The sequence below is a fragment of the Sinohyriopsis cumingii genome, chromosome 8 (genome assembly GCF_028554795.1).
Source record: "Sinohyriopsis cumingii isolate HCF-2022 chromosome 8, ASM2855479v2, whole genome shotgun sequence".
NCBI classification, from domain to species: domain Eukaryota; kingdom Metazoa; phylum Mollusca; class Bivalvia; order Unionida; family Unionidae; genus Sinohyriopsis; species Sinohyriopsis cumingii.
This window is the reverse complement of record NC_142968.1, coordinates 88572582-88597620: the sequence shown is the minus strand read 5'-3', so window position 1 is coordinate 88597620 and position 25039 is coordinate 88572582. Positions and strand designations below refer to the sequence as shown.

Here is a 25039-nt window from a genome sequence, read left to right as displayed (position 1 = left end):
CACTTTTCAAAAGTACTCTGATTGGTTCTGTTACTGTAAACATTATTAAAAAGTGCTATGATTGGTTCTGTCACTGTATAAATTTTTAAAAAGTGCTCTGATTGGTTTTGTCACTGTATACATATTTGATATAAATTTTGCATGGTAGTGAACCGTACCCAGTAATCTTTCAATTCCTTTCCTGTTAATCGGAGCTGGCATTTCTGTGATTGCTATAACATTTTCCAGGTCAGATTTAATACCTGATAATGTCAGTATGTGTCCCATGTAGCACAACTCGGTTAAGTTAAGTTAACAATTTTTCAAATTCAGTGTCAGGTTTATTACCAGTCATCTTTTTAATATTTTTTTCACTTAGCCATCATGATCTTCCTTTGAAGTTCCCCAAACAATTATGTCATCCATATAATGCTCCACCCCAGGCAGGTCTTAAAAACACGGTGCTATGCGTTTTTAGAACACTTTCTTTCAGAGGATTTAATACCAAAAGTCATTCTCAGGTAACAATGTGTTAATGTTGTCCATATATGTTGAATTCATCCAGGTGTTTGCCAGTAACCACGATTAGTATCTTAGTTTTGAGAAAACCTTGGTTCCTGCCATCGTTGTAGTTAAATATTCCAGTAGACACGTACCTTTTGCATGCAATTTGCCACATTTACCTCAGTTGAATAACATGGAATCTGATCTCATTGTAAGACAATTCCGCTTTATGCTTTGGTTGTGCCTTTTTTTTTTCTCTTCATTTTCACACCACGAACTTCTGATGCAGCTGCTTCATTTTGCATACTTTGAATCTGCTTTTTGGATTCTTCGTCTATTCTGCTGAGAACCAGTGCTTTTTATATTCTTCTTGTAAAATTCTTTCTTTTACTTCTTCAAAATTAGCCCCACAGACAATTCTATCTCTAAACATTTCTGTAGATTTTCAAATTAGCAGTTCTTTGCAATCAGTTTAAGTTCAGTTACATATTGGTCAATAGTTTCATTTTTTGGGGGTGGTTGGTTGGTTGGAATCTTGTGTTGAATTTGTGCCTTGTTAACGTAATTGTTCAGCTCGGGATTGCAATAGTCCTCAAAGTTCTTGATAAGTGGACCAGTTGTTTCAACTTCAATGGCCTCAAATGTGATTGTGTTGTAAATGTCTCCACCATCTTGATAAATAATGTATTGGAAAGCACTGAATTTACTTTGTCCTCTTTATTCGCAAGCGCAGCATCTAAGCAAAACTGCGTAGACTGCTTCCCCCTCCTGCAACTTTGTGCTAGATGATGGAAATTAAAATGTATTTCAGGTGGCTGATTGAATTTGTCCATGTCACAAATAACATGTAAACTTGTGCATCCAAAGTCCAGTATTTTTTTATGGAGATATACTTCTTAATGGTATAAATCCAAGTTATTGCAAAATTTTCACTTTTGATACCATGTTATGGTTTGCTGAATAACAGAACAAAAGCTTACCTGACTCCAATAGAGAAAAGACATGCACACTAGTTTCCCTCGTTGATATTTTTATAAGGCGGGGCGGGGGGGGGGGGGGGGGGGAGAGGTACAGCTGAGTGTGGAGCCTGGCGCTGAATTTATGTTATCATTTATTGCGTCATAATACTAGAATCGTATACTATTTTAAAATATGCATATATAGAAAAAGAACGGCTAGCTGCGTTATTTATGCTTAAAATATGTAATCAACGTACTTATAATACAAGTTAAATCGGATCATAAACCTCAATGGCTGAAACAATTTCTCTGCGCATGTGGTCATTCTTACAGTATCAACGGCGATTATTGCAACTACTATACAATAACTGAATTTATCGCGATTGCTGCAATAATGTAGCAGACCCAGAAAAATAACATTTGCTGAAAACACAAGCTGAAGTGATTATCAGTTTTCTGAGGACGATAGATCCGTGTAACAACCGAAGTCAAAAGTCAATAATTTTTTTCTGTTATATGACATTTAATTTTCTGATATTCTGTTTGCCGTAATTGAAATGAGTCAAGACTTGATTGATTTCGAATTTTGAAGAAAAGAAAAAAAAGAAAGAAAACTAAAAGAAAACACACACACACACACCTCCAAATAAAACCCCCACAAAAAATAGAACAAATAAGTCAACAAAAAATTCGCACGGATAAGAACATAATTGATGCAATTTCTCCCTCATTAGGTAAAAATTTATATTAATAAGACTTCTCACTGTCATAAATTGTTTAAGAAAAACAGTAAACGTTTGGTGGAAATAATTACTTCACGTTTAAGCTTTCATTTCTAACAAAAATACTGACAGATTAACCGGTGTGGTGTTGGTGGAGAAGAAATAGATGATGGCACGGTGTACAGACAGGTATATGACTAATACATCGCCGTGATATTAATATGTGACGCACACTTAAGTACCCTCTGACCTCTAGTTACACTGGATACAGTACTCAGTGAGCAGGTGAGCCATTGGAATCCTATTGCAACCTAGCAACGACTGCAGTTGATCCTATAGCACCCTAGCAACGACTACAAGTGCTGATTTAACCAATCAGAATGCAGAAAACTTAAAGATCATGTAATAGCAAGTGTTGTAATTGCTTTACATTGCAGTTAGTCCTAACTTTTGTTCTCATTGTCAAACTAGTTCCCATGTTCAACTTCTAAGAGAGAGAGTTGTTGTTGTAGGGTTTAACGCCATTTTTCAGCACACGATAGGCTATACATGGCGGCCAGTATTAATGGTGGAGGAAGAACCCGGAAAAACCCCGGAAAGAACCACCGACCCTCGAGAAGCTACTGGCAAGCTTTCTCACATACCCACATTAGCCGAACCCGAGACTCGAACCGACACAGACAGAGGTGAGATGGCAGTGATCCGTAACGGAGAGCGCGTTAGACCACTCGGCCACTCGGGGCCCCTAAGAGAGAGAGAGAGAGAGAGAGAGAGAGAGAGAGAGAGTTTATGGATACATGCCGTAAAATGGCATTGTCGTCAAATAAACCAATCCAACGGACTAAAACAATGAGCGGGATGAGATTACATGCAAGTTATATGTTTCTTAATTTAAAAGTTGTCATAATGAAATCAGTAATTTTCTTCATTAGACAAAGGTGCTATATTCTAAAATAGTCACAACACGTACCACCGTAAATTATCATAATTATCCCTCTAATTGAGTCGAAGCTATTTATAGCATATCACATCTATATCACACGGTAAAACTTGATATATTCGATGCATGAGAGGGGCGAGTTTGTATTAAAGATGGTTAGGCTGTTATGTATTGTGATGCCAGAAAAAAAGCACGCACATAAATATGAAATAGGGAATATATAACATGATAATTTTTGCCAAATACATTGAGAATTAAACAACATAACTAAATGTGTTGCTCGGAAATATTATGTGAACAGTGTATTTAATATACATGATAGAAAACATAAAGTGGTTTTACTTTTATGTGACAATCTGTATAGGAATTTAAATAAATTTAGTAAATTATTGTGTTCATCGTAGTTTCTTCAGCAGACTTTTAACATTTTCCAGGCATTTTCTGTATAGAAGTTTCTAGTCCTAAAAACGTACCCCATACGTCACTGATGTTCAGTTTGTGTAAACTAGCTTCATTGATTTCAGCTGGTTATTTGGGCAGACAGGTGAGTTTACTTAGTAACAATGAATACCTATTAAACAATGATTATTAGGAAAAATCGAAACATTAAATGGTCACGATGCTTTTTCACTTTTGATAACTCGCATTACAAAAAAATAAAAACAAATATAGAAGCAATAGCTTAAGCAAACCTCAAAAGATTATTATAGGAATCGATAGCCATACAAGTTTGTCTCATCCATCACACACACACACACACACACACACACACGAGATGCGTTGAAAATGTTGGACCAACCTGACCTAAAGGCTCCGTAGTATATGAAATGCTCTATTGACAGCTAACTAGCACGCATGCGTGCAATTTTGAAGACAGGAGATGTTACTAAGTTATAATCAGTGACTAAGATGTTAAAGCGTCCCTGTTGATATGTTGATTTTTGCATAAATGTTTGTAAATAACTATTTCGTCTTAGCAAAGATACTCTGATAAGTCCAAAATATCACCACAGAAGGACAACTAAAGATAGGTTTATTTCGTCAGGTTACTGCTCATTCGTAATCCCGACGAAAAGCAAATAGAGGCGTCCTCTTTATTAGATTTGGCGTCAAATATGGGCATCCTTTGGGCTGTTTTCTTTCCTGAAGCAAATGAGTATTTCCTTATTAGACTATCATTGGCATTTTCTTACAGGAAAGATTCCCTATACGAGAAGTAGTGTACCCAGCACACATAATGTACATAAAGAAATGACCCCCACAAAATTGTTAGGTGAAACAAAAAGAATTGTTGACTGTAATTGGAGAATGGTCTCCCGTTTATTCTTTCTCTTCATGCATAGTGTGCTGATCAACCAAATCGAGAAAAATTGCGGGTTTAAAACAAAATGCGTGATATTTAAAGAAATAATAATTTCCTCAAATATCTGGTCTTACCTACTTCTGTGTCATAATTTCTAAATCAATCATGAATTTTATAGTTTGAGCCGAAACTTTGGACACTTTATAGAGGGGTCAATTCTAAAGCAGATTTCAAGCAAAATTTAATCTACTTGTGAGCAGCTAAATTAGGAACCATTCCCAGTCAAAAGAATCTTCAAACATACTGAAACTAGATATATCCAGTCATCATAAATATTTTGGCAAAGTACGCCAGCGATCATAATTATTTTGGCAACGTACGTCGAAATTCCTATGTGAGTAGATACAGCAGACTGCATTGTATCGCATGTGAAAAATTCCTTGTTACTGCTGACTAGTATTATCGAGTTGTCTCAGATTGGTACGTTGTCCTTGGAGTGTATTTCTAACTGTGGGCTAAAGTTCATCATAGTGATCTATATATGGTCATAACATTTATTTGATGATTTCGAATTTGGAATCACCATAGGCAGTAAGCGCCTTTCATACTCGTGGTTTTGTGTTTGGAATTTGTTTTTTTCTTCCTGCACTTACATGTAGCCAAAGAATAGAAGTAGCGAGCCATGGCCGTGACGAAATATGGCCAAATCCAATGAATAAGAAGTGAATTCAAGAGATTGTGATATTTGATTAGTCAAATTTGGTATTTATCAACAACGAAAAATCTCCACACGTGATTTTATTCCATGTTCCCTTGTCTATGTGTACATTACATGACAAGCATCACGTGGCATTTGAACCTCTAGGATATCCGAAATGGAAATTATTACCTCTCATATATGTTACCGTGTCTAATTCTTGGTGGAACTTTCTTGTATCTGTGCGTAAATGGGCAATGCATGAAATAAAAATGTATTTGATGTTGAAACTGTCTTATATTGCAATAGAATTAGGGTATATCAATCTAACCCTCAAAGCTAGTGTCACTTCTTGGAGTATAGTCTATGTGGGTTTTTATTATGCAAACCAACTAAATTATATGCCCTGTCACCGGATAAAGTAATGCTTATTTTAAATGATAATTAGCTGCATTAAAATATGACAAAAGGAAGTGTTTATTAAAATCCACAACAGTCTTTTTTGGATCCGACGACTATATTTGCCTTTCGACAGGATGTACATTATTTTGGGAGACATCTTCCGCTTTGACCTATGAACTAAAAATGCAAGTATTATTAGTTATTCGGATTTATGGCAGATTATATCATTAGTCTGCGCAATTACATGTCCCCAGTATGCTGACATTAAAAGAGGATAGTTATCCGACCAATAAATTCTGTCATTTTCATCTTGTCATATCACGATTTTATACATAAATGAGATGCGTCATATGTACTTGCCCAATTATTTAGTCATATATCTTTATGACGTGTTGCTTTGTGAATGAGATCTTTACCTTGTCTTGTTTAGTAGACTGGATCCGATTTCAGCATTAACACTCTCCTTAATGCAGACACCAGTTGACATGGTGTCTACGGACACTATTGTAATACATTCTTTCTAATGCATTACTTGTGAATTCTGGATGCGATATATACATTTTGTTCCTTTTTGAGTGTTATTGGTGAAGTTCTGATTTTAGATTTGCTGTAATTAAGTGCAATCGTGTTAAAACGTCACAATCTGATCAACCGTTAAATTAAGTATAGAAAAAAAAACTGGTTATGTAGCCTTAACCTAAGGTGTTCATTATAAATGCAAATCTTAGTTATCTGTTGCCCAAAACATATAATATGTACATGTATAAGTGAGTACGTCTGTTTCATTCTTAAATTTAAAAGTCCATGTACCAAGTTCAAATAAACAACATCACGAGGTTAAAATAGGCCATGACGTCAAAATAACAAAATAAAAATACGTAATCCATCGAGGACATTCATACTTACAGAAGGTCGGACTAACCTAGTTCCTGAATTGTTAAAAGTAGAACACCTGATCTTGTTTCTTGATGAGATATTTCGAAATGTAGATGATTGGCTTAAGTCATGACTTACAGTCTAGACACGTATGGCGTTGTGAGCTTAATACAATGTTCTACAGTCTAGACACGTATGACGTTGTGAGCTTAATAGAATGTTCTACAGTCTAGACACGTATGACGTTGTGAGCTTAATACAATGTTCTACAGTCTAGATACGTATGACGTTGTGAGCTTAATACAATGTTCCACAGTCTAGACACGTATGGCGTTGTGAGCTTAATACAATGTTCTACAGTCTAGACACGTATGGCGTTGTGAGCTTAATACAATGTTCTACAGTCTAGACACGTATGACGTTGTGAGCTTAATACAATGTTCTACAGAAGCGAAGAAGAGTGCAGAATTCTCATTCTTAAAGTTAATATCAGTCTTGTACGAAATACATTGAGGATTTTGATATATATCGTTCATCAGTCTCTCTCTCTCTCTCTCTCTCTTAATGTTTTCTAGATTTTCTCGCAAAGATAATTAAAAAACGAACATAATGGAGCCGACAAAGGACTCTAAGGACTCTAACTGATTTGTGATTTCTGATAACAGGAATGCAAGTGTAATCTAACAGTAATTATGTCAATAGATATTGTGAATGTTGATATAATGCTTTGTGAAAAAATAAAAATTAGTAAACTAAGGAGATAATATAGTTGACCGTGGAATAAGTATATTACTACTTTAAATATAGGGGTCAGTTGAAGTAGGGTGTTACTTAATTTCGGTTAAAAACTTATGAATGCTTATAAATGTGTTGAGAATTAATATTAAAAAAGTAAACACTTGAATAATACATTTTGTTTGTTCGAAGTTAATTTTCAGACATTTTTGGATGGTCTCTCTATGACGATTAAATAGAGAGAGAGAGAGAGAGAGAGAGAGAGGAGGGGGTGGAAGAAGGAGATGAATGAATGAATGAAGATTAAAATACAGATTCGAATAACACGCACATGGGCATATATATTTCTTAAATGGGAAAATAAAGTAGTTCCAAAATATCTACCTCCGCTATGGCGATGAAAGTGGTATCGTCACTGTGGTGATATAATTTTTCTCCAATTTATGTTTTGCAATATCTCATTATGAAATACCAAATGCATTTTATTATATAGTCCATGTGATATATGGTTCGAACGTCAACCAGTAGTTTCCAAACAAACTTGCCTCGGTGATGAGAGTGAAGAGTCTTTATTAAAGTCACTAGCCCAACCTGAATGCGTGGATACATCTTTAGAAAAACAATAGTTGAATTGAATGTCTGATAGTACAATGCACATCATTTTATCATAATCCAGAGTGTACAAGATACAGAGAAAAATAATAAGGAAAACAATTACGTATGCATGCAGATGCTGATCAATGCCAATGAAATAAACAGGTTAATTAACAAAGTACATCCGTCGGGAGGAAAAGAGACATCTATAGTTTAAGGGTAACCATTGAAGCTATAATCATAAATTATGTCATTTGAAAGGATGTTAGTAGTATATGGGGATACCCTAGGGACAAAGGAAATCCCAGTCAAAAAGGTGGTGGGAACATCTGGGGACAAGGGGAATTTAACATGGGGAATGTTAACATGGGACTATAGAGGGTCAAAAAAGTATTGGGAATGTCTAGGGACAATATAAATGGAACAGGGAGGTGACGTCACAGTACTGACTAGTAGTAACAATGTAGGAAGGGGTTGACCTCAATCGGAACAAAGAGAGGGGGGAAAAACATTGAATGCTTGGCGGGAACGGGACTGGCAGGAGAGAGACAGAGGTAACACATACAACAGACAACATATATAACACAGACAATTATACAACCGACTAAATACATTTTTAGGCAAGAAAGCGAGTCTTTTCAAGGCATATATACAACATACAACATATATAACACAAACAACTATACAACTAATTAAACAAATTTTTAGGCAAGAAAACAAATCATTTCGGGGCATATGAGTGGCCCTGAAAAGGAACTTTGGGTTTATCTTAACATCATTACGTTAACATAGAGGGCATATCATAGGTCCTTTTCTTTTCATCAAACTTCTTCTGACTGCAGGTGCGTAGATGACAGCTCGCTTAGAACACCCTTGTCTCTCCTCGTAAATTCTTCTTTGCCAAACGCTCGTATCCGTGATCCTGATAATTGTCCATTATGATTTCACATAGATGGGTAAGTCCGTACGGAACATCATTGATGATACGAGAGTAGATGATTCTACGCTTGTCCACATCTTGTGACGAGAACAGGTGAAGGGAATGCAGTGATCGAGGTTATTTATAGTCGAAGAGCGGATCGAAACGGATTGAGTTTATTCACAAAAACAGACACTCGTTACAAATTTCAGGCACAGCATGGAGTCGGTCTTCCAATCCGAATAGAGCGGTATGTGACGTCACATTCACTATATAGATGCGCTAGCGTCTGTGCACAGTCAATTCATGCGACACAGTTTTCAAACATGACGTAACCTAAGAAGACGATGAATTCGGTTGCACCGGCCGTGGAATCGAGAAGAGATGGTATAGTAGCGGCTACCAATGTCAACACAGTCTTACTTCCAGAAGAGGTCGATTTTAATTGGGATTTAGTGATTTTCTTTCTTCTTCGCAAGAATTTGTTCTGGTACCAGTACCTTCGCCACGTTCTCCTTCTTTACCACATGTCGATGATTTTAAATAATGACAGAAAAAAGAATTGCAGAAATGTTTACAACAGCAGAAAGAAGCAGAACAAGCGTTCCTCCTTCAACAGCAACAGCGCGAAGATGTAAGAAGAAAACGACAAGAAGAAGTAGCAGAGAAGAAACATGGTCTAGGAGAGAAGGAGAATACTGAAAGCCAAATTGTCATGGTACTCTTAGACATTTTAGCAGAGTTATGGAGTCTGAACAAATGTATCAGACTTCTTTATTACGACCCAAGAGAAAGAGACCTTCTCGAGCCAAAAAACCCATCACTGTTACTTCGCCTGCGATTCCACCCCTTTTGATTTCTACCAAATCATCATCGACGGGAGCCAGTCCAGAAGTAGGCCTTGGCCGTGGCAAAGGCTTACGGCAGTTAAAGATGATTATACCCGTTCATGTTTGTTTTTTTAACAAATACCCAACGGTCCTTTTCAGGGCCACCCACTTCTCTTGAAAAGGGTTATTATTTAAATTGCCAAAATCAGATAAAACTCAAAGGCCATTTTTTTACCCATGATGTATGTGTGTGAATGACTGTGTGAGTGTAGGTCCATATTCTAAAATAATCAAAATCAAGAGACACTTACGTTTTCTTTCTGGTCTATTCTGGTGCAAATTTGACAATCCAATTCACATCACGACACAACACTTTAAAAAGTTCATAGACTTCTGTGTCTTTGTTCACTCTCTCTCTGTTGTTTAAATTTCTTGACTTTCACAGTTTTATGCTCCTTTTCTTCCTCGCTTTCTTGTCGACATCTTTTCTTCTCATTTTTGTCTTTCTGTATTTGTCTGGGTTTTTCCTTTGGGGAGGTTACCCTTTCTTCTCCCTGTTCGGAACCATTCACTTCTTCTTGCTCATGTTGTTTCTTAGGGCATTCTGAAGACCAATGTCCTTTCTCTTGACAATGATAACAGGTATCTTGACTTTTGTCTCTTCTTGTACCTGTCTTGCTTTATTGATGATCTGGACATTTTGTAACCCAATGCCATTTCTTTTTACAGATTTAGCAATTATCGTGACTTTTATCTCAAAAGGAGGGTGAATAGTCCTTCGGCTTGTCTGAACAAAATTTTCTTGTGACACTTCGCAAAGCTCTGATCAAAAGTACGGGCTCTTAATTCGTTCTGCTCAGTTTGAAAGTGAATGAGTACTGGAAGGAGAGTCACACACATTCATTATATATACGCTGGTCTGACATGGATATAAACTGACCCATGGCGTTTAAAATGTAGTCATTTGACTTTTGGTTGTCAAGATGAAACGATCGCATCATGTCGTGGAGAAAAGAGAAGAAAGTAAGCGGCAGAAACGTGATTTATCGTCTCGTACAATAGCTGAAGTCTTGACACAACTTCATGTCAGTGATTTTTAAGATGACATGAGTGAGCCAAAATCCAGACCCAGATAGTCTACACCCAGCCAAAGTTCACCACCATTAGTAAACCCTGAAAAGTACTATCACATTCGAGAGACGGGAAAGCGCTTCTGTAGAAAATTTTGAACCACGGCATACACGTACACAGTGAAGTTTAAAGATTTTAAGTACAAAGTACCACTGGAGATAGCAGAGGGCTTCATCACCGAGGTACTGGATTCTTTGTTAATCACTCTAAAAAAGAAGACGATCGCTTGAGACTTTCCATTCATCATGACAGTCTGAAGTTCCCGGTTTGGATCGAGTTTAGCAGCTCAGCAGAATTAACACCTTCCAAAGTCATCCACAAGATTCAAAACGTGCAACAATCCAATGACAAGTTTCACATCACCGACGGAAAAGCGACACCGTTTATGAGCCACGTGTCTCTTCCCCAAGGGACAGGATGCAAATGTTTGTTATTGGTGGCTGACATTCATAGCACCAAAATCAGCCTTGTCTGAATAAACAACCCTAAAGACCAGATGTGTTTAACCCGTGCTATCGTGGTGGGACAAACGTATGGTGACAAGAACGACTCAGCAGAATGGAAAAGAGCCTGGAAGAAAATTCGAAAATCGAACCGAGCCAAACAACAAAGAGATTCAGAACTCCTGTTACAGCAAGCGGGGCTATCCAAAGACACACCCTGTGGCATTCCTGAAATACAAAAATTGCAAGATGTCCTAGCTCCATGCTACACCTTGAAAGTAAACCCTCAAGAAGTGCGCGGACCTCTATTTTTTCGGATCAAAGATTTCTAAGACGGAAAATACATTCACGTCTATCACCACGATGAACATTTGGATGCCATCACCAGTATCACCGCATTCTTGGAATATGGTCATTACTGTGATAAATATGAATATAGATATAACCATCGAGAGCAACACAAGCATTGTGCATCGAAATATGAGGGATTTTCAGCCTCTCAACCCTGTCTGGACAAAGGACACCCACGAGTGCATTGCCCTGCTTGTGAGCGCACTTTTATTAGCCCCGCCTGTTATCAACAATATCTAAAGACGCAAGGTTCACATCAGAAAAGTGCTTGTCAACTCCTGAGATTGTGCCCTACTTGCGGACAAGGCATGCATACCAATAGTGGCAAGTTTCACGTATGTCGAGGAAAGAAACGATGTGGACTTGGAACACGAATGCTACATTCGCAAATGCCATTCCAAACAGCAAGAAGAAGATGACCAGAAGAAAGCCAATTTAACCTTTTTCGATTTCGAATGCATGCAAGAGATTGGCAGTCACATTCCTAATTTCTGTGTGGCTCATAGTGCGTGCGAGAAGTGCATCTAAGAGATTATCTTTAGTCGTTGCCCTCACAGCAGCAAGATTCCTAGAGGACATGAAAAAAACTTTCCTGGAACGAACACGCTAGCCGATTCCGCCCAATGGATCTTAGACCGCATCGACGAGACGTGGAGCCATCAAACGTTATGGAGATTGTCATCGTCATGCCACGATGATGGCTCACAATGTCTTCGGATACGATGGGCAGTTTCTTTTGAGATACTATACGGAACAAAGTACTGAACGTCCTAAAGTCACTTTGAACGGAGTAAACATCATTTCCATGCAAGTGGGACAAGTACAGTTTAAAGATTCGATGAGCTACTTGGTTTAACAAACAACTTTATCATTTGTGGCGACTTAAATGCACATAGTGAATTATGGGGTGGGTGGGGATAGGATATATAGAAGGGGCAAATTGGTAGAAGAATGGACAGCTGAAGTCAATATGATCATACTCAATGACGGATCCAAAACCAGATTAAATCCGGAGGATGGTTCCCTCTCAGCTATTGATCTTACCATATGTACCCCCAAGCTAGCACAAATAACTAATTAGTGGGTGGATCAAGATAACTCACTACGCAGTGACCACTTCCCCATTATTATTAATATCCAAGTGTCAGTACAACATAACCCCCTTGAAGCTCCACTTAGATGGAAATATGAGCAGGTAGATTGTGATAAATTTTGAAAAATCTTAACAAATATCAATACCAAGGATTTAGAAAATGCAGATATTAATCTCTTTTATAATAATATAATTAAAACTATTCAAGATGCAGCCATATTAAGTATTAAAAAACCGCCAATACACAAACTAAACAATCGGTACCCTGGTGGAACGACATATCCCAAAATGCACATAAAGATACAAAAGAGCCCTAAATAAATTTAAGCATACAGGAAACTCCTAAGAGTTAATCCACTAGAAAGAAAAAGAAAAAGAAAACCTTAAAACAACTATAAAACAAGCTAAAGAAAATTCATGGCAACATTTCTGCTGTTAACTAAACTTAAAATCCAACTCTGAACAAGTCTGGGATAAGATAAAATCCATCAGGGGAAGACCAATTAGTTTATCCTCTAAACTGAGAGGAGCTACAACCAATCAAGACAACGCTATTATGCTCGCCAGTCACTTCAGTGACATGAGCAGGAACAAGTACCATACTAAAAACTTTCAAGAACATAGATGTAAAGTAGAAAACTCTCATCAGCACCTCTTTAAAGACCTAGGAACCAAGAACTCAGTTTCAAATAGCAAAATCACCTTGTATAAATGGGAGATAGCATTAGGAAAAAAGAAAGAAATATCCCCGGGAAAATATTAAATTGGGTATGCAATTTACAAAAACCTTACCAATAATATAACAACGATCATACTCAAACTATTCAATTTAGTCTGGTTTAGCGGAAAAATATCGGATAGCTGGAAACACGCTAATATTATCCCCATCCCAAACAAATGGCTGGATCATTGGAATTCCACCCCCAGAGAGCTCACGTACATTTGTGTGGATAGTAGAGTGTGGTTTGTTTCCCTCCCCGTGTGTGGATTGTATATTTGTGGTTAGCCTTTCTTCTTCCCGTGCGTGAATAGTATATGTTTGTTTTGTGGATACTATATTAAGGGTTTGTTTTTTTCCTTCTCGTGTGTGGATAGTATAGGTTGGTTTTTGCTCCTCACCTCTGTTTGATAATATATTTAGTTTTGTTTCTGCTCCTCACCTCTATGTTGATAGTATAATGTGTTGTTTTGTTTTTTCTCCTTCTCGTTTGTGATTAGTATATTTAGGTTTGATTTTGCTCCTCACCTTTGTGTTGATAGTATATTTTGGTTTTGTGGATGGTATATTAAGTTTTTTTTTTTTTTTCTCGTGTTGTGTATGACAAGTAGATAATATGTGAAGTGAGTGTAGGGGATGTTTTCTTTAACGCCCGAGCTTGACAATTAAGTCAAAGCGATCGTCGTTCGCACCATTCTACACAGAATAAAAGATGACAATAAAATTGTTTAACAAGTTAATGGACAGTTGGTACTGAACGGTGGCTGCCACTTATGTGGTGGAAAGGCTACAACATAAATGGAGGTAACCAGTTACCAAATACTTTGTGACAAGTCAAGTGACCAGCCTGAAAGTAGCCAGGGATTTGGTAAAAGGTATGATTGAAGAGGAAGTAGAAAGGTTACGAGGCTTCATTCAACCAACATACGTGAGAGTGGGCGCCTTGAAGGAGGCCATTATTGATAATTTGATGAAAGTAAGGTGTTTTTTTAGAAGGCATATTGCATTAGGCAGAGTGGTCCACTGTGAAGTGGGGCCTGGACCAGCTAAAAAAGCAGAAGAACTAATGAGAAACGTGCTGGAAGAAGAAGTGAAGATCATAAAAGACGGGTGGTCTAATGAAAGAAAGAACAAAGAAAAAGAAAGAAAAAGAGGAGTTTGATAAACTAAATCAAAACTGGATGAAGGTGCAGGAAACATTTAGATCGATGGGCCATCTTGACTGGATGCCAGAGAAATGGAAAAAGCTGATAGGAATGATTGACAAAGTCAGAAAATGGTGGAAAAACTGGTTGGGGGGATGCCTTTTTCAGGCCACTCATATGCCTCGAAAAGATCTACTTTCTTGCCTAATTTTGTTAGTTAGTTGTATAGTTGTTTGTGTTATATATGTTATATGGTCTAGATATGACTCGAAAACATTTGTTCTCTTGCCTAAAATTTGTTTTAGTCGGTTGTATATTTGTTTGTGTTATATATGTTGTCTGTTGTATGTGTTATCTATGTCTCTGTCCCGCCATTCCCGTTCCCGCCAAGCGTTCTATGTGTTTCCCCCGCCCTTTGGTGCGATTGAGGTCAGCCCCTTGCTACATTGTTGCTAATAGTCAGTACCGTGATGTCACCTCCCTGTTCCATTCCTATTGTCCTTAGACATTCGCAGTACTTTTTTGTCCCTCTATAGTCCCACCCATGTTAAAATTCCCCATGATAAATCCCCCTTGTCCCCAGACGTTTCCACAACCTTTTTGACTGGGAATTCATGGTCCCTAGGGTATCCCAATATACTACTGATGTTTTAGCAATGGTCGGTCTAAATATTTTAAAAATCTCTGAACGAATATACTAAATTACTTTTAATGCTTAACAATGTTATAAATGTAAGTGGCCAAATTAAAAAAATTATAATATTCTGGGTATGCATAAGTTTTACAAATATAAACTTTTGTCTTTTTCTAATATATATATATACATATATATATATATATATATATATATATATATATATATATATATATATATATATATATATATATATATATATATATATATATATATATATATATATATATATATATATATATATATATATATATATATATATATATATATATATATATATATATATATATATATATATATATATATATATATATATATATATTGGGTTATTCGGTCTTGTATTGCTGGATTCATGTTCGAGTCTGTGAGAGGATACACTAAATCTAGTAATTTCATTTCTTTATTTCAAGGAAAGATGCTGTTAAGACAAAGTTTTGATCCAACATTTGCAATATTTAAATAAAACAGTGCTCGAGGACCGTTCATATAAAGAATGACCAGAGCAGGGGACTCATGAAGACAAGAAGTTTCTCAATCACAGTGCAAGTTTCACAAAAAATATATAGGGAGGAAGTAATTTTAAAGCGATGGGAGAAAATGAAAGTTCAATATCATGTAAAACTTGTTTAAAAGTATATTTCCAAATGCCTTGCTCACAGGGGGCCTGGCTTAATTGATCCAAATCGGGTCCCGCGTTTGCAAAGCCGTTCCTGTACTTAGCTGTATTTTTCGTTTGAGACGTGTATTGTGCATATGTGATTTGATGTCTTTAAAGATCTCGAATGATGTATGCTTTATAGTCGGTAGATAAAGCTCATAAGAGATTGTGTTTTCCTTCCTCTTCCTCTTGTATTGTTACCACATACTGACTTTAAATATCAAATGCATTAGTGACCTACTTATACCTGGTGTTTAGTGACCTATTCATGCCTGTTGTTTATTGACCTATTTATACCTGGTGGTCATATGAAAAATTGGTAGTGCACAAAGTACACTTATAAAAAATCCGACCGCACTTGTTTTTTCGCACTCGTTTTTTTATTTTTTTTATATAAAAAAACAACATTTTTTTTGGTTTGGGTTTTTGTATGCTTTTAGACAGGTCTTATGAGTGATATATTTCAAGTATTATTATAGGTGATTTACAGGTGTATGCCTCGCGTATGGATTAGGGGCGATAAAGTACAGGAATGTAATTCGTCTAATGAGAATTGTCAATACATTTCTGTCATATAATGCTTTTATTGTTGATATTGTTGTCGTCGTCTTTGTTTTTATGTGGCAAACATACCCTACAATATCCTTAAGACGAGTCGAGTATTTTAAAAATTACAATTTATTGCCATTAGTTTTCTTTTTATAAAAACACACTATATATCTGAAAACATTTGTCAGGTAAGTAAATAGCGATTTTCAAATTTTGTATATGCCACCAAATCTGTTCAGAATTTAATATAAAAAACAAAAATAAATAACAAATTGTTTTTGTGTGCACACATCAGGACGATTGCTATGAATACATGGCCATGACAGACGTTAGTCTACTAGTTTTTAAGCTATTTAGATAATAAAATTCCATAATGAAATTTCAAAGTTGTAATTCCTTAATCATAGTTTATAATTGCGCGTAAACTTAATACTAATACGTCTTTCTCTGGAGTTAATGTGAGATATTTGTCGGTTTCCTACTTAAATATATCCTTCGTACAACTAGTCATTATTGTTGGCAAGACTAAAATAATGATGATTCAGGTTTTCATTTTGTTTTCTGCTGCCTCATCCGACATACACCAAAACGTTGCAAAGAGACGTGTCTTTTCGATAACTACTGGAAGGTAAAGACCATGAATTTTAAAGTCTAATGACAACAAGGAAACGGTATAGGCGTTCTTTCTTACTCTTTGTATCGCACAGAGTACAGCATATAGTTTCGAAGTCTGCATAGCACATTCCATCTCCATTAACCAAGAGTTCTCGATCATCATAGCTTCACATTAAAAAAAACGGCAAACTTTTTACAAACAATGTTTTGAACAATTGTCCTCATACGGATGAAAGAGTTACTGCCGCCTAGCAAGGAAATCAAATAAGCTAACGAGGGAAATCGTTACTCGCGTTAGGTACTCAGTTTAACAACTTTCATTATGTCCACATGCTTTTTTGACTCGAAATAAAAACATTTTTTTGTGAACGGTTTACAATACAGGGACTTTACATTCGAGATGTGTCGTTTCCTTCAGAGGCCTCAATCTGATTAAAAAGGAGATATCTAACATAATGGAGATCTGACATGGACCGAACAAAGTGGCGAAATTCCGGTTCCACATACTTATTTAGTCGCTTCTTAGGTAAGGCATTGGCATACTAGTTAAGGAGAGTTATCGTCAGTCGCAATATGATCCGAATGACGTTTTTCACTTTCATAAATATGGAAGCTGAACTAGGTTTGGTTAACCAAGAAGTCAACAAAATATGACCCTGTGTCGGCGTCCATTTATGATGACGAGGTCGCGATGAATATTCCTCGGAAATTAGAACGAACAATCTGATTAGATAGATGAATCCAATCAGTAGTGGAGAGATAGATAGGTTATGAACAACTGTATTTTTATGATTGCCTGATTGCGACAGTGTCTTTATTATAAATATCTTGGTTGTGTATTCTGCTCTAATGGTATATGTCTCAACATAAAGTAAGCAAATAAGAACACAGAAAAACACAAACAAAAATCTCAGCTCAGGCGGGGCAAAGGCATTTAATTTTTTAGGACTAGACTTGATCAGTTTCATAAACAGTCTACAAAAGCTAGATTCTAAATATTTGATATTAAAATAGCATTAATTTTGAATTATGGGTCAGAATGTTGGGGGCGTGCGGTTACAAAGCACATGATATTGAAGCTGTACATATGTTGTTGTAAATATATATATATATATATATATATATATATATATATATATATATATATATATATATATATATATATATATATATATATATATATATATATATATATATATATATATATATATATATATATATATATATATATATATATATATATACTGCATATCTGTATAAATGGTATTGCTAAACAAACTCCAAATAATTATATCTGTAATGAGTTACGTAGAATGACAATGCAAGTGACAAGATGTAGCAGAGTACATAAGTACTGGTTCAAATCGTTTAATGATGACTGATGATAAATCCCCAAAACAAAGTTATAACATACAATTGACATGTAGCGAAGACTGTGATCGTTGGGTAAATAAAGTTAAGAATCGGATGTTTTCATTCGGAATGGGAAAAGTTTGAATTCATCAAGGGTTGGCTATGAAGAACTCTTTTTCATTATTATTTAATCAACGTTGTAAAATAAATTTCTACAAGAACTAAAAGAAGAGATAAATTAAATGGTTAGATTACGATTCTGTTTAAAGAGCAGAAACTATTTGAGTTGTCAATACTGTATAACTTGTTTTAACTCTTCGCAAAGTGTTCGCTTAATCTTTCATGTATATTTTATCTTTATTGTTTGTTGGCAGTTCTTAATGGTTTTATGTTATATGACCTTTGTCCAAAATAAAGTTAATGGTGTACTTGACCAGTGACATTTATATTGTAAACAAACTGAACTCATAGCTAATATTTCTTTATGATTGTGGATTAAAATATTCAGATCATTATAAATTGTAAACATGTCTACTTCAAATCGAGTTAAAAAATACAATCTTGATTATGACCTTGGAAACTTCCGGAAAATAGTAATTGCTACCTAGATCAAGTAGAGGGGTATATAATCTTGCTTACATAAGAATTGTTTATTCTTGTCTTAGTCTGAATCAGTCTTATTATTGTATTCTATTTTTACTTTGGTTACATTTGATTATTTTTCAAATTATTATTCACTGGAATTACAATGTGCTCAACATTATTCTTAGGCTAAAACATTTATTTGGCATGATGCTGAATTAATATAAGTACATTTCGGATTTTATCAATATGATACATCAAAAGACTGTAGCACGTCATCACAATGCAGGTCATTGGCACATTAGCTCATTCGAGACTACGGGCACATCTGCACATTCAACATAGAATTTATATGGAATACCACTGGAATTCATTTGGAACTTTATACATTTGTACTTGTGATATATCATTTAGGACTATTTGATATTTAATTCACCATAATGTAAGTTCTTTTTAAATTTTAACTTAGTATTCTAGTGAAATAAATTATTTGTAGAATTTTACATGACTTGTTGATTTTTACTCTTTTCTATTATTTAGTTTAAGACTACATAATCGCAACTGCTATGTATGCTCAGAAATGAAACCTCTCCAATAATCGTAAATATAGGTAGATTTAAAAATATGTTATATGTTGGAAGACTGTTTCCTTTTTTGTGCAGATATATAACATGAATTTGACCGCTCTGGTGTCTTTAATGGTTAGAGCGTTCGCCTCTGATGCGGAATATCGCCGGGTTCGAACCCCGACCTAGTCATACCAAAATTATAAAAAATGGTACTAGCAGCTGCCTCGTTTGGCACTTGTCATTAGGAGGTTAGTGTTAGGTCTGGTCAACCTGGTGTCAGGATAATGTGGCTTGGTGTCGCATGATACTACACTATAAACCGCCACACTGCAGACATCCGAGAGAGAGAGAGAGAGAGAGAGAGAGAGAGAGAGAGAATATGAATTTCACTTTGCTGTTAAATATCCCATGTATGATAATTGGAGAAATTTCTATTTATAGTCAGGTGTTCATTGTAATGCAAATCGCATAAACTTTTATATCTTTCTACGGAGAATCAATAATAATATTACTCGCCTACATACTGTTGCTGGCTATCAATCAAAATCTATGAAAGTTAGAGAGTCAGTGTGTTAATCCTATAATTCTTATGTTTCGTGGTTTTACCATATACTTCAGACACGTATGTCATTTGGGACATTGGCGAATATTACAAGAAATTAGTTTATTATTATTATTATTATTATTATTATTATTGCTGAAATTCCTAAGGTTTCATTTGAGTTTATTGTGTATGTAGTATTATGAAGTCTGTAATTAACCTAATTATTCATATCCTGTCAACCTACATGAAAAGGCTATGTTGACGTGTGACTTTGCTGTCTCATTGTGGAATAGCGTTATAAGATGATTACATTCGAAGCCAGACGTAAGTTCGCCATGGCGAACTGTTTCTATTCACTTTAAATAATTTTCAACAATATGTTTAAAAAATACAAGGACATACAAAAAAGAAATATGCGTCAGTATTTCGCTGGTACAGAAATATTGCCAGTCGAACACAGTATTTATGTTTTACATTATTTTCCACTTTTTGAAGTATCTGTAATTACTTTACTTCCTTTTCGATTTTCATAATCAGAAAGGTCATTTTTTAGGTACTGCGAAAACTTCTGGGTATTTAAAAAAGTTTATCAAATACGAAAACGACTGGATTAATAACATTAATTTTTATTTGGTTCTTTTGGAAGTTATGTTACTATAATACGTCGAATCGCAGTAACAAATCTAATGTTGTATTAACACGTAACATATTATTTCAGAATCCAATAGTGTAATATTCTAAATTTAGACATTGCATGACCAGGTGATCACTTGTAGAAGATTCACACTTCAACCGGAAGTGACATACATAACCGAAGCCAGTCTGATAAATATGAACTACCAATACATGCCAATCTCGTATTCGTCAGCCAAAAAAGGAACTATTTCACCTTCGTCTGGAATAAACTAGGACACGCTGATTTATGAGAAGCACATCACTAAATGTTAGGAGAGTTTTGTCTTTGTATTGATAACGTTATTGATGTTGCAATGAGTCAATGACGTTACAAAAACAAATTGTCATTAATGAAGTATTACTTTTGTGTCATCAATCCCGATAAGCCTTTCCATCATTTTCAGGCAGGAAAATATTGCTATACACAGGAAAATAAATGGTATTCAAATTCTGTCTCTGCCAATGATGAATTGTGTATTCTAATTGCGAGCCAACATTGTCTTGTGTGTGAAACATTTCTAATATAATACTCACAGTTCAAGATGGCGTACCTTAAATGAAACTAATTTTATTCCTTACTGTTCGTCATTAACAAAATTAAAACATTTAAAAATGTCAAAGTTTGCAAAGATATCAAAAACCGGTCTATGTGTTTTTAAAAATAAAATAAAAAATAAAACCAATAATCTTTCTTAAATTGCATTAAATGATTACATCTGTTTTGTCAGATTAGACAACAAAATAGGTCGCTGGCGTAAAATGACATTTGTTGAAGAAATTGACGAAAGGGTGAGTGTTAAGAAAGGATTTTGTTAAAATTAAAATCCAGCGTCTAGAATGGCTGCAATGTATCCGTTGCAAGGTTGAATATCTATAAATTCACAACTGTCTGCATGGTTTTGGGACATGCTGTACATATGAATCATTAGACAGCTAAAACATTCAACGCTAAGGTCCTTCAGGTGACATAGTAACCTGAATATGACAATTTAAATGAAGCGAACAAGACACGCGTGACTGTTTCCACATCGCATAATCGATAACAATTCATTGCCAGAACAAAGGCTTCATTTGTACGAACCAAAATAGGTCCAGTCAGAGGCCACGAGTGGAAGTTCGAAAAGAGATTACAATTTTCGAATTGATGGCAAGTGTTTTTGAGCCATTGATGTATAATCAATGCAAACGTCTAAAAAAAAATATATGGATTTTACATATTTTGTGTTCAGAATGGTTTTCCAATCAACATGCAGTACTACTTCATGATTTTGTTATCAAATTTAAATTTATGAATGCACGTGAATTTATTAGTCTTTTCCGAAAAACATTTGTATATGACCACTACATGCAAAAACCTAGGTTTTCTGCAATTGCTGAATATCCTTATATATATGTGTGTGTGTGTGTGTGTGTGTGTGTGTGTGTGCGAGAGAGAGAGAGAGAGAGAGAGAGAGAGAGAGAGAGAGTACATTAATGTGAGTTGATCCAAATATTCAATTAAATCGTACCATGATTTCTCTTAATAATTTTCTAATTGTCTTAAATAAGTTACTTCGCGATTCTCTCTCTCTCTCTCTCTCTCTCTCTACTATCGACCTATGGCGCCCGTGGTTTTATGATGCATACATAGTATGACCACATACGCTTTGAACTCCTGTTGCGAAATGAACTGTCTCACGATGTTACGACAGGCTTACATTGAATCAGGCTAAACAAAAACTAAATTTTCTTGTCATCAAAACTGAATTTAAAATAACCGTTGGGGCAGCTTCCTGTAATAGAATTAATAACTTCGAAACAAAGGTCCTTTCATTTTAGAATTTTAGTTGCAAAAACGGCTGTATTGGACGATTGAGTCACTTTCCGCTTTCATTAAGGATAAGCAGAGTGATCTGATATTTCTCCTCAAGCTAGCAAACATGTCTATGACTCAATTACGAGAGAGAGAGAGAGAGAGAGAGAGAGAGAGAGAGAGAGAGAGAGAGAGAGAGAGAGAGAGAGAGAAGGGGGGGGGAGAGATCATCGTTTGATACAGGTAATGATGTTTACACCACGTGCCTTTTCCAGATTAATGTCTGTCAGATACAATAAAACAAGTTTAGTTTTATCTGAAAGTGATTATAGCCATCGAGAAGACTTTACTGTCTCTTTGTCGCTATTAAACAGTTATAGAAACATGATGTATACAGGAGAGGAAAGCAACGTTACCTACGTTGGTTTTGTTTATACAGACACCTTTCCTCAAATACAGTCACATACTTTGCAGCTTCCTGTATTATTGCCTATATATGTATCTCTGGTTATTAGTGCCATAGAACCAGGAACAATTTCTGTTTACCGCTATGGTGGCCAAAATGGTTAAAGCATCCACCTCAAATGAGGGAGGTTTCGGGTTCGAACCCCGGCCAAGTCATACCCAACACATATGAAAATGGTACTAGCAGATGCCTCGCTTGGAACTCATCATTAAGAGGTCGGTTTTGGGCCTGGTTGGCCTGCTATCAGGATCATGTGACTGCGTGGGACATCATGCTACATGTCTGCGGCATGATGCCTCAGTGCTATACATCACTATAAACTGCAACACTGCAGACATCGTAGCTATATGACTGGAAATCTTTTAAAGCTACGCTAAAATTTCAAATCACACACACACACGCGCTTGCTTGCTGTTTTATAGATAACAATAGATGAAACTTGTGCATCGTTTGTTGCTGTTTCAATGTCGTTATAATGGTTGTTGTTATCATTAACAAAGAAGTACATATATACTTCCTCAATAAACATTCAAAGAGTTATTTCTTACACTAATTCTTTTCAAATGATTGTAAAATTCATGAAGCTTGTTTTAAAGAGATGAAGGTCTAGAAACTATTTAAACCAATGATATATACTTATTTTCCAAAACGGCCATTGTTTCCTTTCTTACGACAAGTTTATTTTTTTTTTAGATGCTGAATTATTTTGCTTTCGTATTGTATGTTGATATTTTATTTAGCGTAAACTATTATCAGTCTCTGCGGATGCAAATACTATCTTTCGAGTGAATTCGCCAGTCTGTACAGATGAGAAGGCTATCTTCTGAGTGAATTGACTTGTCGACAGGCAACCAGTCTGTGCAGATGAGAAGGCTATCTTCTGAGTGAATTGACTTGTCGACAGGCAACCAGTCTGTGCAGATGCAATGGCACTCTTTCTGAGTGAAATGACCATCTAACAGACAACCAGTCTACACGGATGCAAAGGCTACCTAAGTGAAATGACCAGTCGACATTCAGTCTGTACAGATGCTAAGGCTATCTCCTAAGTGAAATGACCATTCGACAATCAGTCTGTACATATGCAAGGGCTATCTAAATGAAATAACCAGTCGACTAACAAACAGTTTGTACAGATGCAAGAGCTATATTTTTAAGTGAATTGACTAGACAATAGGCAAGAAACGAATTTTTAGTCATGCAACAATTGACAATAATAGAGGATACCGCTGAAGCGTAGATGATAGAGCGTCGGACTCGTATCCAAGAATCGCTAGTTCAATGCCCACTAAGGTCAGCCCGGGTTGGTTGCCTCTGTGTGTCCTTTGCAAAGACAATTAGCTCCCATTTCCTGTACTATACTTCAGCCAGCATGGCGCTGTCTTGTAACTTTGTTAAATGAATCAGTTAAAAGAGTCTGAATGGCAAACTTGTATAATTATGCAGTCTTTGATTTTACCATGATATCGTTTTGGCTTCGCTTTCAATCAAACTATTTTAAATGGGTGAAGCTTGCGCGAAAAAAGAGATTAAGAAAAACTGAAGAAAAAACTTTCTTCAAAATACATTTTGAAAATGTAGCAATTTTTAAAACTGGAATGTGAATAAACTTCAGATGAAAATGTATATGTTGATATGGTGAAATGAAATAGACTTGCATAGCAAGCGTGTATTTATTATTATTATTATTATTATTATTATTGAAACACTCATTTAATGCGTGTTATTTTACTCTTCAACTCGCATGGATGAAAAGTTATACATAAAATGGAACAATTTAAACACAGTTTAGCAGATTCATGGAAAAGTCTTTCAATTCACTCTATTATTCACTGACGGTTTCGATTCTTATGCAAATTTAATTTGTGATGCAAAGCTTAGATTGATTGGTGATTCTTATTTGCTAGTCTAGTATTTGACAAATACTAATAAATAAAATTTGGGCGGAAGGTTATATTTTCATATCTTTAATAATTTATCCTATTTATGTAGTGGAAGTGCTTAATATTGCCTTATTCTGTTGTAATAGCCTTAAAAAAATCTGCCAGTATAGTCTTCACCATTTATTTGTCTTTTGCACACAAATTTAAAAACAACCATAACTTTTAATAACATTGGCTGGATTGCTGATATCCTACGAAGTACGAAGAAATTTTAGGAAAACAAAGAACATAGCTGAGTCAGCCTATGACCTTAATGGC

The 25039-nt window shown here is 35.6% G+C and overlaps 1 protein-coding gene across 1 annotated transcript in view; it reads right to left on the bottom strand.

Annotated features, from left to right (window-relative positions):
* The window catches only part of LOC149794096 (uncharacterized), a 40463-nt gene that overhangs the window by 14619 nt on the left and 805 nt on the right, over positions 1-25039 (bottom strand). The gene's annotated exons all lie outside the window — the stretch shown is intronic.